This window comes from Condylura cristata, unplaced genomic scaffold, assembly GCF_000260355.1.
Source record: "Condylura cristata isolate star-nosed mole 26May11 unplaced genomic scaffold, ConCri1.0 scaffold00006, whole genome shotgun sequence".
In the NCBI taxonomy this organism is placed as follows: Eukaryota; Metazoa; Chordata; class Mammalia; order Eulipotyphla; family Talpidae; genus Condylura; species Condylura cristata.
In genome coordinates, this window is record NW_004567107.1 from 63,476,391 (window position 1) to 63,488,304 (window position 11,914).

The following is an 11,914-nucleotide window of genomic DNA, read 5'->3' on the forward strand; positions in this document are numbered from 1 at the left end:
TCATATTAGGGAAGTTCTCTTCTATTATCTCTGTGAATATTTTCTCTATTCCTTGGCCTTTCTCTTCACCTTCTGGGATACCTATAACTCTGATGATGTTTCTTTTCCTAATGGTGTCAGATAGCTCTTGAAGTGTTTCTTCATTTCTTTTCCTTTTTTACTTGTCTTTCTTTTTCTTTTTTAATTCTCTTTGTTTCTGTGTCTTCAAGGGTGCTGATTCATTCTTCCATTTCATCTATTCTGTTTTCATTCTTTCCCCAGCCTTATTTATCTCTTCTAGTGGCCTTTTCATCGCCTGCATTTCTTCTATTTTCTTTTTTAATGTCTCATTTTCTTTCTTCAGGTTGTTGATTAGTTGTCTAATATTTTTTTCATTTCTTTCATTTGTTTCCTTCATCTCCTGGATGGTTTGTATCAATTCATTTTGTTTGTTTATCATGATGATTCTGAATTCTTTATCTGGTAGACTGAGCCGTTCTATTTCTTTGGTGGTTTCTGCTGACTGATCTTTTTGTGGTGAATTTTTCCCCTGTGGACTTGCTTGAATATTTGTTTGTCTTCTTTTCCCTGTTGTGTATTTTCTAATACTTTCTATTTGCTGAGACATGGTGTTGCTATTATTGACCAGCATTTTTTTTTTTTTTTTTTGGATGTTCTTTCTGGAATAACTGAGGAACTTCCAGACACTTCAGTTGTGGAGGGTATTCTGAGTTGTGTTATTTTTCCCAACCCCCACTGTGTGTAATTGTGTCTGTCATCTCAGCTGGTAACAGTCACGGGTCTCTTGTGGTGTTCAGCCTCTTCTAGTAATACGTTGAGTCCATGTTTCTGGAAGGTGTCTGTTGATCTTTATAGCCTTCAGATGTCCCAGGTTCCCTCTATGCTTGGTGCTTGGTGTGCCTGTGGTGGGTATGATGTATTAGAAGTGCTGTAGGTCTCCCTGGAGCTGGGCTTGTGGCTGAGTTGGTGGCTGGCTTTGTTTACTCTCTAAGTACTGTGAGCCTTTCTGGCTCACAAGTCTTTGGGCCTCTGCTGTGGGGGTGGGACTCCCCCTCCCCACAGGAGTGCAGGGGAGTGCCAGAGGGATGAAATCCTCCCAGCTGAGCAGGCTGCCAGTCCTCCCTCTGAGCTTTGTGTCTAGTCCAAACAGTCCCTCCCTGAGCAGTGCCTCCCCACTGCCTGAGGTCCTCTCACAGAGCCCAGCTGTGTCTCTTTTACTCCAGGGTTTTACCGCAGTTTTTGTGGGTAGATGAGGTAAGCAGGTAAACCCCTTAGCATGTCTCCCCATTTAAGGCACTTTCTAGGGCCTCTCTATGTTGAATGTGCCCATGGAAGATTGTGAAAGATGTTGCATTTTCCTAGGGTTGGGCCTGTGGTTGAGTCCTGTCTAACCATTTTTCCCCCCCTCTTTAACTCAGGGGCTTTGTGAGTCTTGCTGACCATGCCTTAAAAATGGCACCAGGTGGTGCAGAGGGTTAGAGCACAGCACTAAGAAGCTTAAGCCACTTCTGCATGAGTTCGATTCCCGCCTGCCCCAGAGGAGATCCACATGGCGCGGCAGACCTCTCCTGACCCGCCCGCTGCTCCCCTCAGCAGTATACTTCGTAGATCTGCCTGTTCTGCTCCCCACTCTGTCTTTGGTGACGCCTCTCACCCTCCTCATCTCTGGCCTTTACCCCAGTTCTGTATGAATAAAAATAAATAAATTTTTTTTAAAATGGCACCAGGATCTGACCAAACCCTAATGCCTAGTCTCAGATCTCTGTTGTGAGCACAGGAGATGCAGGTAGGGCTAGAGGGGCCCCAATTGCCAGTTCCTCTTCTCCGCCTCCCAGGTTCTAAGTAGAGTATTTTCCCCCCGCCCCCCCACAGCAGCTTGGGATCCATCACCTAGCTGCGTTGTCTCAGTTTATATCCAGGGCTTTGTCAAGGCTGCTGGGGCAAAGAATGGCAACAGATCTGGTGGCTCAGCAGTTAAATCACAACACTATGAAGCTATCCACTGCCACTATAGCACAAGTTCAGTCCCTGGCCCTGGAGGTGACCCACATGGCGCAGCAGACCTCTCCTGACCAGCCTGCTGCTCCCATCAGCAGTGTATTTTAGTAGATCTGCCTGTTCTGCTCCCTACTCTGGTGAATCTTCTCATTGCCCCTGCACCTCTGGTCCGTACCCCTGTTCTGTATGCATAAATAAATATTTAAACTATAGAAATAGGCCCTCCCTAGTGGCACAGAGAGTTAAAGCACAGCACTGAGAAACTAACGCCACTTCAGCATGAGTTCAATCCCCAGCCCAGAAGGTAACCCACATGGCACCGCAGACCTCTCCTGACCCATCTGCCGCTCAAACTAAGTAGTGTACTTCGTCAATCTGCCTGTTCTGCTCCCTATTCTGCCTCTGGTGAATCCTCTTACTGCTCCTGTACCTCTGGCCTGTGCCCCAGTTCTGTATGCATAAATAAATAAATCTTTAAAATATATGTATATACATATATATAAAACTCAATAATGTGTCCAGAGTATGGCTAGGTGGGTTTTCAGGGAAATCAGATGCACCTGGAGCAGCCCAGATATGGGTTTATGGTAACTTTTCCACCAACTTCTCTCCTCTCATTATTCTTTGTTTTTCTCCTTCTTCGCAGCAACATTTATTAAGTTTTATCTAAACCTGATTTTCAATATACATTTTCTAATATTCATAATAACCCTTCAAGGTGAGCATTATTATTATTCTCATTTCACAGATGAGGGAATTTGGGTTTTCAGGGTTGACCTTGCACAAGGCCATATATGCAGTGAATTTGTTTCCTGTTGCTGCTGAGACAAATGACCACAAAATTAGTTCTCGAATTCAGAAGGCAGCAGGACTGCTTTCCTTCTGCAGACTCTAGAACAGAACCTGTTCTTTGCCTTTCCCAAATTCTAAAGCCTTTTGAAATTCATCTCTCTGACTTCTGTGCTTTAACCTGCTGTGCCACCAGGGAGGGCCCAATCTCTCTGACTTGTTTCCATTGTTATGTCTCCTCTCTTCTGACCCCCTTGCCTCTGGACCCTCCTTTGTAATCCAAGATTATCTCCCCATCTTAAGATCCTACCTTAGTCACAGTCTTGAAATCCCTTGTGCCATGCAGGGTAATCTATTCACAGGCTTGGGGATAGGAAGTAGGTATATTTGTGGGGTCATTGTTCTGCCTACCACAGCTAGTGAGTGGCCAAGCCAGGAGTCAAATCCAGTTCTGATTTACTGCTGAATTTGTGCATTTTCTCTACACCACACTAACTCTTCCTTTTGTCCCTCCTCTCCTTGGCACAGCTCCAGATCCTTGACAACTAGAGCACCCTAGAGAGAAAAAGAGCAGAAGGAAAACTGGGGCTGAACCCCCTGGTGGGGGTCCAAGGACCTGTTAGGGGCAGAAGACTCCTGGCCACACTCACACAAAAGGAGGCAATAGGGAGGGGTGGGGAGTCTCCAGGTGCAGGCAAGAAAATTTCACTAGGGAAGGGGCAGTACCACCTGTAAGTAACAGAAGCAACTCATCTCCCTTTTTCTTGGGCAAACACCCAAAAATCTTCTGGAGCTCCCTGCCAACTGGAGACAGACTACCTGCCTCCAATTTCAGCTCTGTGACCAAGATTAAGCCACATCCTCACTCAGTACCTCAACTGCCTCATCTGTAAAATGGGGATATTTGGACTTATTTCATAGGGCTTTCATAATAAAATGAGTTAATATGTGGAAAGGGTTCAGAACAGTGCCTGACACAACATAGGTATGATGTAAATACTGGGGGGACAAAAGGAAAGGAGGGGTCAGTGTTTGAGGCCCTCAGTGTCTAATCCTAGCCTGGCTACAGGTGATAAGATTAAGGTCTAAGGGCCTCTCAGGTGGCACAAGGGGTTAAAGTGCAGCACTATGAAGGTGGCCATGCCTGCTTTGGTGCAAATTCGATCCCCAACCAGGAGGTGACCCACATGGCATGGCAGACCTCTCCTGTCTTGCCCACTGCTCCCCTCAGCAGTGTACTTTGTCAGCTGGCCTGTTCTGCTTCCCACTCTGTCTCTGGTGAATCCTCTCACCACTCTTGCACCTCTGGCCTGTACCCCAGCTCTGTGTGCATAAACAAATAAATCTTTAAAAAAAAAAAAAAGATTAAGATCTAAGCTGTCACCTGGGGCCACATGGGTCATGCATGCTTAACCCGCCAGTGCTGTCAAGCACACATGTCAGTGTCTCTCACCTTCTACTGGGCACCTGAGTTGACAGAGTTTTGGACACTACTACTTGCAGTGACCTCTAGGCCTTAGCCTGGCCCAACCATACAGTCTTCCATCTGTGGTCCACAACTGGATAGTTGATAGAACCTCCTGCCAAGGTTGAGCCCAGAGACTCCCTCCAAGTTGTGTCCCTCCCTTGTCATTTCAGTTACTCTACCAAGGATGGGTTGCTGGGTCTGAAACCAGAAACTCAGGTAGATGGGAGAATCTGGTAAAGTTATGAAATTTAAAGTCAAATTTGCTCTGCCTCCCCAAACTTAATATTTTGGACCTGCCATTTCATCCCTCTAAGCCTTAGTTTCTCCTCTATAAAGTGGGTATAACTATAGGCCTCTCTATGGGTTTTTGTGAGCTTTATATAAGTCATGTAAAGTTTTTAGTGCAGCACTTGGGGCATGTGGTATTAATCTCCCAACATATGGTTGACCATTTTTTCTAGTCAGCCTGAAGTGTCAAATTCCATAGCTTCACTACACCAGGCTCCAGTGATGTGAAGTCAAGGCTTCTATTCCGGCACTCCTGCCAACAAGCAAGTACCTTGGCAGACAAAGGGTGTGTTATTTATGATGTCAGGCCTCCAAGGGAGGCCAGGAGCATAACAGGGCTGCATAATTATCTAAGCGTCTGGATGTGGAGATCTCAGCAAGGTAAGCATGGAAGAAGAGCAGGAAATAAAGCCCAGTACACCCAAAACCACAAGGACCCTTGAGTTTCAGTGATGGCTCCAAGGTTTGATGTCTGAGGGCGGCAGAAAACTTTGGTATGTGAAAACAGAAGCATCCTGTATCTGGGAAGTTTCTGAGGCTTGGCAGGAGATGGCATTGCAGTGGGGGTGTGGTAGAGACTGTGGCCTTGTGAAGTAAGCTTCTGCGATTGGACACCTTAAAAGTCCCCTCTTCCTCCAGGCTCATAGAGGATAGTAGCCACCCAGTCACCCACCCCCCTGAAGTGTAGGAAGTGCTTTAAACACACCAGAATCCTGGTTACATCACTAAACAAAAATTATTCCCTTAACTTATAAAGAAGTTATTGTTATTCCCCTTTTATAAGAGAAAACTAGCCCTCAGAGAGATTTGGGGGTTTATTCAAGGTCATACAGTAGGCGTCAGAGCCCTACTCAAGCACAGGCTGGCTTGCTCTAGAGCCCTGCTTTTTCCATCTTGCCAGCATCTTTCTTCAGCCTTGTTCTTCTTCATACAGGCCCCAGTTCTCCCAGGGCCCTTGAATCAGAGAGGCAGTTAAGTGGAGAACATCCTGGTGGGGATCCAAGAACCCCTCCTTCTAGCTGGGAAGGAAGAGGTGGGCAGGAGACAAGCTGCACCTACCTCCACAGAGGGAAGGCAGTCGGGGCCTTTGGATAGTTGGCAGAGCCCAGGAAATAATCACCTGGGAGGGGCAGGCAAGGCCTGAGGCCTCCTCAATCAACAATGGGGCATAGCAAATATTTATCTAGTGTAATGGCTTTCCCTGTCTGGACCAACACATGGCTTGCTGACCTCTCCCACTAGAAGTGAGCCCCAACCTCCAGGGGCATGTTTGTTGGATGAAAGGGGAGAGTCGTGTGAAGGCAAGAATTTCCAGGATTTGCACTTGAGAACATTAGCCTTAGCAACTGTAGGATCTGTCTTGCCAGGCCCAACTTTGCTAACAGCTTTATCCTGCTTCTTCTTACCTCAGGGTGCTTGTGGCCAATCATAGAAGCCTAATTCCCTGGCCACACTGATTGGTCCAAAACGTGAGCACCTGACTTACTCAGTCCAACAGAGTCTTCTGGTTTTTTATTCACTGAAGGAAGCTAAAGAGGAGAGAAACCCTCCTCAGGTTTGTTGCTGTTGTTCCACAAAGTTGGAACAATTAAGGTTGCAACAGTCTATCCAGGATAGGCTGCAACCTCAGGAGAGGGTGATTACAGCCTCTGAATTGGTGCGTGGAAGTGGAAGACTGGGAACAAAGCTCTGAGGCTTCCCAGGAACCTTAGGATCCTGTGAGCAAGTTGCATGGCCTGTAGAGGTTGCCACTGCCGGAAACCTTATCTGCCACCTCTCTGACTGCACACATGAGTGCCCATGGAGTCTGATGTCAGCAGCTCTCCCTGGAGATGAACCAGCCCACACAATCATGCATGGCAGCCCTGAATACGAGGAACTGAGACTCAGAGGTGAAATCACTTGCCTGGTTCTCACAGACATGAGCCCAGTCTCTGACAGCACTGCTGTCTCCTGGCTCACACCCCAAGGCCTTGCACAGACCAGAGGGGCACCACTATGCATCACCCCAACTATCCCCTGTGAACCTTGTAGTGTTCTCACATGTAGGTGACTTTTTGGGACACTTTTCATCCAACCTAGAACCCCCGAGCTGCTGTGAGTGAATTCATGCTACGGGTGAAGGGTCAGCATGCCAAGAAGGTTTTTTTGTTTGTTTGTTTTTTACCTCTATAGCTTTTCTATAACCAACCACATTCCCTTCTTTTGGTAACAAGAGAAACATCTCCAAATAACTTTACACTAAGAATTGAGTAAGCAAAAGGATCAGGTGGTTCCTTTTTTCACATTTCAGAACACTTGCATTGGAAGCATAATGGAATGTGAATAGGAGAAGGTAAAAGTGGAGGCTGAGAGACAATGTGAGTAATGAAGGCAGAGGGCATGAAGCCAAGCTAGAGCAATAACAGAGGTAATGTAGATGAGCTGATGACTATGAGAGATGGGCAGGAGGTGACATCGGTAACACCTGCTCTCCTGAATGCAGAGGTAAAGGAGAAGTTGAGATGATGCCCAGATCTGCCTACGGTACCCAGAGGGTGGGGATGCCGTCCACCCAGGTGAGGGAACTAGGAACAAGGACTCTCTCGGTGGAGAGATAAGCTGACTTTTGGACACTTTTGGACTGAGTTAGAGGTTTATGAATATTTCTACCATTATTTCCATTTCTGCCCTGACCAAGTTGTGTATGCGTGTGTGTTTTCACAGTATACCATGTGTCCATTCCACCTCCCCAACACTTGTGAACTACAAGTTCTCTGAGCAGAGGAACCAGTGTGTCATTCAGCCCTGTAGTGCCAGAGGTATCCAACAGTAAGCATTTGGTAAGGGGTCACTCAGCAGCAGGATGGGTGTCCCCATGGAGGCATGACGGCTGCCTATTCCCAATGCTGTGTCCTTGAAACTGGATCCCAAACAAGTAGATGAAATTCTACCTTCACACTGGGGTTAAGTCTCAGCACTATCAAGCTATGCCAGCCACTGCAGCTTGAGTTCTATCCCTGGCCAGGGAGCTGACCCACATGGCATGGCAGACCTCTCTTGTCTTGCCTGCTGCTCCCCTCAGCAGTGTACTTCATTCAACCTGTCTGTTTTGCGCCCCACTCTGCCTCTGGGGAATTCTCTCACCCCTTGCACCTCTGGCCTACACCCCAGATCTAGTATGTATAAATAAATACCTAAAAAGGAGTGGAGAGATACTTTTTCTCTCACTGCCATCCCTGTAGGGCCCTGAATCTTTGGACAGAATGGGAAGTGATCACACCTGCAACAGTTTGGCGACTGAGGATCCCAGTTCAGAATGAGCTGGCTAGGTACAGACCAGGCTCTGTACCTGGGGTGGGTATCCACACCTGCTCAGAACAATGGGGCAGGGAGGGTACTTGAGGCTGAAGGAAGGGTGGAGCAGGATGTGGACTGAGAGGCCAGGAAAGATGATCCAGGGGTAAACTGGCTATGCTAGCTGTGCCATCTGGTAGGCTCAAGGATTGCTTGAGTTTAGCTCCCCCTCCTTAAGCCAAACAAGGCTACATCCCCTCCCCCCACCCATCCAGCAGCAGAACTCATGATTCAGACCCAATGGATCCTTTGTTGCCATCATCAAGGAGAGACTGTGTTGCTGGAGAAGCCTGGCACCAGTCCAAACCTTAGCAGGTGGCATGAAGATTGCGGGGTAAAGTCAGGGACTATTGGCTCATTTAGCACCTATGCCCCAGGCCTGCACTCTATCCAGGGCAGGGGTGGAGGGGTCACCTCTCCCCTGCCCAAGTACAGTGTAGGGCACCTCTGTCCTGTTAGCATTGTTCCCAATACTTTGTTATGTGCCCAGGGCTTTTACGTTTTAGCCTCTGCTCTGCTTCCAGGAATCCCTATTCAAGGGCCACCACCTCCACCACCACACACACACACTTGGCGTCTCACACCAACATTCATTTTCAGGGCTAGGTTACTGACATTAAGCAGATGTTTTACAATTTTTCCTATTCACCTGGCAGTGGTATTCCTGAGAGCTGCAGTATATATAAAACCTCACAGGTACCCTCGGTGTTTCTTGTATACTGCAGAGTCTAGCTTTAGCTCAGATAATCATCTACCTCAGTGTCCCAAGAGACTCTCAAGGTCTTCATTGTGAGACACCCCCCCCACCCCGTGAAATGGCTAAGCCCAGGCTCCCCATCGCCCCTGCCAATGCCACCAACACCCTCCTCAACATGGTGACCATTAGAAACACCCTTACACACTTAAGTACCCCCCAGGGGCAATCCCACATTCTCAGAGAAATCATCTTAAAAATACAGTCACCACATGTCCCTAGGGTAGGCTAGGATAGAGCAGAAGAGCGGGGCATTTCACCTCACCTCACTCTTCTCTCTACGGCTTGCCCTGCTGCCTTGGGAGTCAGGCAGCTGGCACTACAAGTCAGCAGGCCCATTTCTCAGAAGGAAGCACAGGCTCAGGCCCAAAGAGGAAAGGAATGTACTGAGCTCACCCAATAGGCTGGCAGCTGTGCAGTGGCCCCAACATGAACTGGTTCTCACCTCCTGACACTCTTTTTCTTGGTTACTCCATCCACAAGGTACTCCTTGATACTTACTCCACGAGCATGCCAAGCTTGTTCCCACCCCAGGGCCTTTGCACTGGCTGTCCCTCTGCTTGGTTGGCCCTTTCTTCAGTGGGCACTATTACAGCATTTTGGACAGGATCACTTGGTGGGGGTTGCATTTGAGAAGTTTACCATAGTCACTGTGCAGTCACCTAGATTGGCAATGGGAACAAGGAATGTGAATTAAAAGACCATTGAGTGGCCAAATCAGAGATTACAGTGGCCAGGACCAGACATTATGATGGGTATGGAGATGCAGGGATAGACTCCACAACTACTTAAGAAGCAAAACTTACATGCTTAGGGGAAAGGTAAACCAAGCTGAATTCCACTCCAAGAAGGAGTATGTGGGATCAGAGGCTGCCCCACCCATTCTAGGTTTATCTCAAGTCCATCTCTGCTCACTTACCTCTTCTTGGCCACACTGGCCTCTGTGTTTGCTGGATGTTTCGGTATCCCTATGCCTCAGGCCTTAAACGTTGTTTCCCCTGCCTGCAGTACTGTTTCACTGTTATAATCTTTTCACCCACTCCTCACTTGGCCTTCTCTGGCTTTGCATATGGACAGGGCAGTCTTGCATCCTCCCACATAAGCACTGAGCAGTCTTATTCATGGAACTCATCTCAATGGTGACAACAATTTTGTTGCTCAAGAGTACCAGTCATCTACTTAACAACAAACTCCTTGAGAGTAGGCACTATGTCTGTCTTAGTCTTTGCTGTATACAAACACATAGTATGGCACATGCTTATTAAACTCCTATTGAATGAATGAATGAATGGATTTTATGAATAAGGTTTGTGTGGGTACCTTGACATCTGCCTAATAGCAGTTGGAGATAGGAGTCAAGCTCTTTTGTAGGGGTAACAGATGAGGAAGCTTATTGTTATGAGCCTAGGTATTTGAGCAAAGAAACCTGGGGTGGCGGTAGATGAACCTGAAATCCTAAAGATTGTCCTTGATTTTACTCTGGACTTGAAGGATGCAAATTCTCTTCAACTGCTAGAACTACCTGCAACCATTCCTGCCACATTAATAGAGGCCTAAGGTCCAAAATAAGGAAGATAACAAACCTCTTTGATCCTGTCTGTCCCCTTCTCATTCTGCGGATCAGACAAGAATTAGAGAAAGGCCCAGAAGCTCCATCACATGGGAGCAGCCAAGGGGCTGGACCTGCTTAGGGTAGACGAGTTCACTTGGGATTTAAGCTGGTTCAACACAGAGCTCCCCACAGGGAGTCTCAGGAAAGAGACCTTTACATCTGGAAGATGTTCAAAGTCACCCAACAATGAAAATGGTATATAATAAGCTCCCCATCCCTGAAAGTTGAATGACTTTCTGATAGGACTGCTATAAAAAAGTCTGAGTGGAAGATTAAGAAATTTTTATTTTATTTATTTAAAAAAAAACTTTAAAGTTCAATTCCCTTTATGAGATGATGTTCTTGCTATTGGATAGGAAATCATTGTTAAATATTTGCTCTTCCAGGTTAAGCAATGAATGATAGCTACCATCTGCCTAATAAAGTTTCCTGAGGAAGGGCAGGAGGATGCTGAGTCATGGACCTCAAGCCGGGCTTGGCTGCAGGCTTGGGATTTATATGGGTCTCTAGAGGTGTCTGGCTATCTGGAGTCCCCAGAAGAGCCATTCTTTTTTTTTTTAAGATTTATTTTATTTGTGCATACAAGAACTGGGATGTAGGCCAGAGGTACAGGGGGATGACAAGATTCACTAGAGACAAAGTGGAGAGCAGAACAGAGAGATTCACTTTAGTACACTGCTGAGGGGAGCAGTGGGCAAAACAGGAGAGATCTGCTGTGCCATATGGGTCAGCTCCCTGCCCAACCAAGGACTGAGCTCATGCTGCAATGGTGAGTGATAGCTTGATAGCACTGAGGCTTTAATCCCTGTGCCACCAGGAAGGCTGAAAAGGACCTTGAACAAGAATCTTTCCCATTGGCTATTTATTCTTACAGCTTACCTGTAGATTTGAAATCTTCGAAAATAAAGTTTTTATAAAAATGCCAAAATTTTGATACAAATGTCAGAGTGAGATCTGGCATTTGTTGTTTTAAATGGTCTCTAAGGTAATCTAACCTGCAAATGGAGCCGAAAGTCACCATCTAAAGAACAAAGTCAATTAGAGTGATGCATATGTAAATATGCAAATGTTTTATGTAAATTTTTTGTACAAAGGAGATCATCAAGTTACTCATTCATATATATCATCTAAGTATAGAGCAGTTTTATATATCGACTGTTCTTGGAAAGACTTAGTTGTATTTAAACCACTAAAATGCAAATGGACATATAAGACATACAAAGCACAAGGGCATTTCCTTATCTACTCTATTTGCCTCTTTCCCTCCTCTCAGTTGTGCTCTCTTCATGGTGGAATAAAGGACATTTCTGTTTACATCTTCGTTAAATATTCTGCAAGATGTTTTTCTGCTTGTCATTCTCATCTCCACGGAAGCCATAGGGGGAGGCAGAGCCACAATTGTCATCCCCCACTTTGTGCATTGGTACACTGGGGGCCAGCTGAGGACAAGAGCTTTTCTGAGTTCACAATACATTTTTTAAAAGATTTATTTATGGGCCCTCCCAGGTGGCGCAGCGGGTTAAAGCACAGCACTGAGAAACTAAAGCCACTTCCGCAAGAGTTCGATACCCACCTGCCCTGGAGGTGACCACATGGCGTGACAGACCTCTCCTGACCCGCCTGCTGCTCCCCTCAGCAGTGTACTTCGTCGATCTGCCTGTTCTGCTTC

At 46.6% G+C, this 11,914-nt stretch overlaps 1 protein-coding gene across 1 annotated transcript in view; it reads left to right on the plus strand.

Annotated features, from left to right (window-relative positions):
* The window catches only part of SPINK4 (serine peptidase inhibitor, Kazal type 4), a 27,942-nt gene that overhangs the window by 8,598 nt on the left and 7,430 nt on the right, over positions 1 to 11,914 (plus strand). The gene's annotated exons all lie outside the window — the stretch shown is intronic.